This window comes from Nannospalax galili, unplaced genomic scaffold, assembly GCF_000622305.1.
Source record: "Nannospalax galili isolate Female #2095 unplaced genomic scaffold, S.galili_v1.0 scaffold232, whole genome shotgun sequence".
Lineage (NCBI taxonomy): Eukaryota > Metazoa > Chordata > Mammalia > Rodentia > Spalacidae > Nannospalax > Nannospalax galili.
The window spans coordinates 644184-647050 of NW_008331488.1; the positions used below are offsets into that span (position 1 = coordinate 644184).

At 39.9% G+C, this 2867-nt stretch overlaps 1 protein-coding gene across 2 annotated transcripts in view; it reads left to right on the top strand.

Annotated features, from left to right (window-relative positions):
* The window catches only part of Nell2 (neural EGFL like 2), a 367564-nt gene that overhangs the window by 49413 nt on the left and 315284 nt on the right, over positions 1-2867 (top strand). The window lies entirely within an intron of this gene.

A 2867-nucleotide genomic window follows, 5' to 3' on the forward strand; every position in this document is an offset into this window, starting at 1 on the left:
TTTCCTTTCTTTTTTTTTTGATACAGAGTCTCCCTGTATCCTCAGCTGAACTGGAACTCGCTATGTAGACCAGGCTGACCTTGACCTTACAGATATCCTGCCTCTGCCTCCACCATGAGCCACTACACCTGGCTTGATAGAAATTTTTTAAAGCCAAAAAATAATCAAAAAGTATAGGAAACATTTCTGGCATCAGTAGTCATCAGAAATACACGAATGAAAACCACAGTGAGATATATCTGTTGAAAAACTTATCAAAAGACAGGATAACAAATACTAGTCAGTATGCAGCTGACAATGTAAATTGGTACAACCATTGTGGAAAACATTAAGGGGATTCCTCGTGAATTAAACAGAGGGCTGCCACAGTGAACCACCCCACAACCTCATCGCTGTGTAGATATTGGGGAATTGAAATCACTGTCTTTTATGAAAAGATTTATTTTTACTTTTGTTAATGTATATATGTGTGTGTTCCTTGGGGCCAGAAGAGGGTGTTTGAATCTCTTAGAACTAAAGTGCTTGTGAGTCATCCAATATGGGTGTCTGGAACCAAACAGAGTCTTCTGGAAGAATAGCAAGCTCTCTCACCACTGAGCCATCTCCAGACCTGAAACCAGTGTCTTAAAGGGCAATCTCCCATTCTCACCGTGGCACTATTCACAGTAGCCCACCTATGAAAAGAATCTAAGTGTCTACCAATCGATGAACGGATCAAGAAGGTGTGGTGCACACACAGTGTTAAAGACGAAGGCAAGCCCAACATTTGCAGCAACATTGGCAAACTTGAAAAACATAATGCTTAGTGAAGTGATCTCAGCATAGATTGATGTAGAATCTAATCAGAACTGAATTGATAGAAGCTGAGAGGTGCTTTTCATTGGCTAGAGAATGCAGGAAATGGGGAGCTACTGGCTAAGTTTATGAAAGTTATCTCTGTAGGATTAATGCATTCTGGAAGTCTAATGTGAAATTTAGCCAGTATGGTTATTCATTTCTATTAATACTTAACATTCATTGAGAGTAGATCTTAAGCATTCTCACTATGTATATGACTGTAAGCCAAGAGCTTTATTAGTGTGGTTGTGATAATCATCTCACTGTTCATATACAGATATACAATTTATTTGTATGTGAAAATATGCTACATATCTTAAATATACACTTTTTACTAGCTATCCTTAGAAGAATTTGCCCAACACAAACAAGCAGCCACAAGATAAAGAAATCCCAAGCTTCCTCAACTTTGAGTAATCACATCTATTCACTGCTACATCACGTAGTGAATTATAGTTTATTTTAGAAGTTTTTCTCTGTTAAATATGAATATGGGGAATAAAGAGAGGTATCCATCCCAGAAGCCTACAAAATACTGCCTCATCTACTTCATCTCCTACCTAACCCCTCCTGTCCTGGCTACACAGCTCCCACTTCACCCTGTTGTGCTTGCTCATACCTTTGCTCTCTTTCAGGTGAACTTGAACATTTTCAGGGTGATTGGACCTGTGCTTTTTCACAAGTTCTTCTCATGCCCTTTCTTTACCTGGAAAACTATTGATCCAATGCGATTAGCCACTTTTCTCTCAATGATCCGTAACACAGCACAGACCTGTATGACATTGGCTGTTTTCCTGCTGTATTGAGTTAGCTGTCCCTCTGTTCTATGCTTCTTCCTGTCTCCCTATTCCTCAAGAGAGACAAAGAGATGGTTACACTTTTATTACATAAATCTGTGGGCCTAGACAATGAAGGTGTTTTTAAAAAATTTTCTAAAGTCTATTTCAACAAGGTAGTGACTCTCACTGCTTCCCAGGGAATGTTTGGAAGCCTGTGAGATGCTCTGTTACAGTGACAGAGGGTTGGTTGCCACTGGCATTTCTTGGTCAGGAACCAGGAACGCTGAGTGATCTGGAGTACACAGGACAGGCCATCCTCTCCAAATGCCACTCTTTCTATTGAGAACAACTTAATCTATTTTAGCAGAGAAAAGATAACAATGAGTTAAGCACAGCACAAGCTGCATCTCTGACTGCCATCAACAATTTGCACACACCATAAATAAGAGTCTTGTGCTCAGTGATCAGGTCGTTGAATGATGGGTTTCCCAATGGCTACATCTGTTTCTAACCCTGTTCCACTCCCTCCACATCCCATGGATGCCGAGTTTGGAGTGTATGACTAAACCCTATGAAAGTGTGGAGTGAAGTTTCCCTTTCCCAGGCAAACTTTGCTAGGCTGGGCTTTTCTCAAAGCCTAGGGAGGAGGGGGTGGAATTAAATTATATGCATTTCTTTTAACAAATGTGAGGGAAAATTTTATCTTAATGTTTCATCCACTGCACAGAAGGCTGAGAGTGACTAATTTCACTGATCTTTTCAAGAATCTATTTTTAGCAAGCCTTCTGGCTAAAGACATCAGTGGAGAGCATGGTACACAGTGGTACACAGATGTAAATCCCGTTTTCTCCCAGGAGATGTCAGAAAAGCTACCTGGTTCTAGTTGGCCAATGAGGTCCTTTTGTAGGATGCTTCTCTTCCTGCCTCCTAGTGATGTAGCTATGGTAACGAGGCCAGAGGAACTGTGTGGAGAGGAAACTTGGGAGCACCCTTCTTCTGGGAAGGTTCCTCAGTCCTTTGTTTCAAAGGTGACACTTTTGGAAACAGGTCTCTGATGCACAAAGTAAGCATTCCACGTTTTGTACAGTACTGTGTTATACACTGCCTAAAAGTTATGCTAGAAGAACTTACCTAGAAAGTTCAAAAGTTGGCATTTATTGGTTATTTTTTTGATAAAGTTGTGTGAAGCATGTTTTATATAAAAGCAAATTTGAGTCTATTAATGTATGCTTATTATTTATTTATTTATTT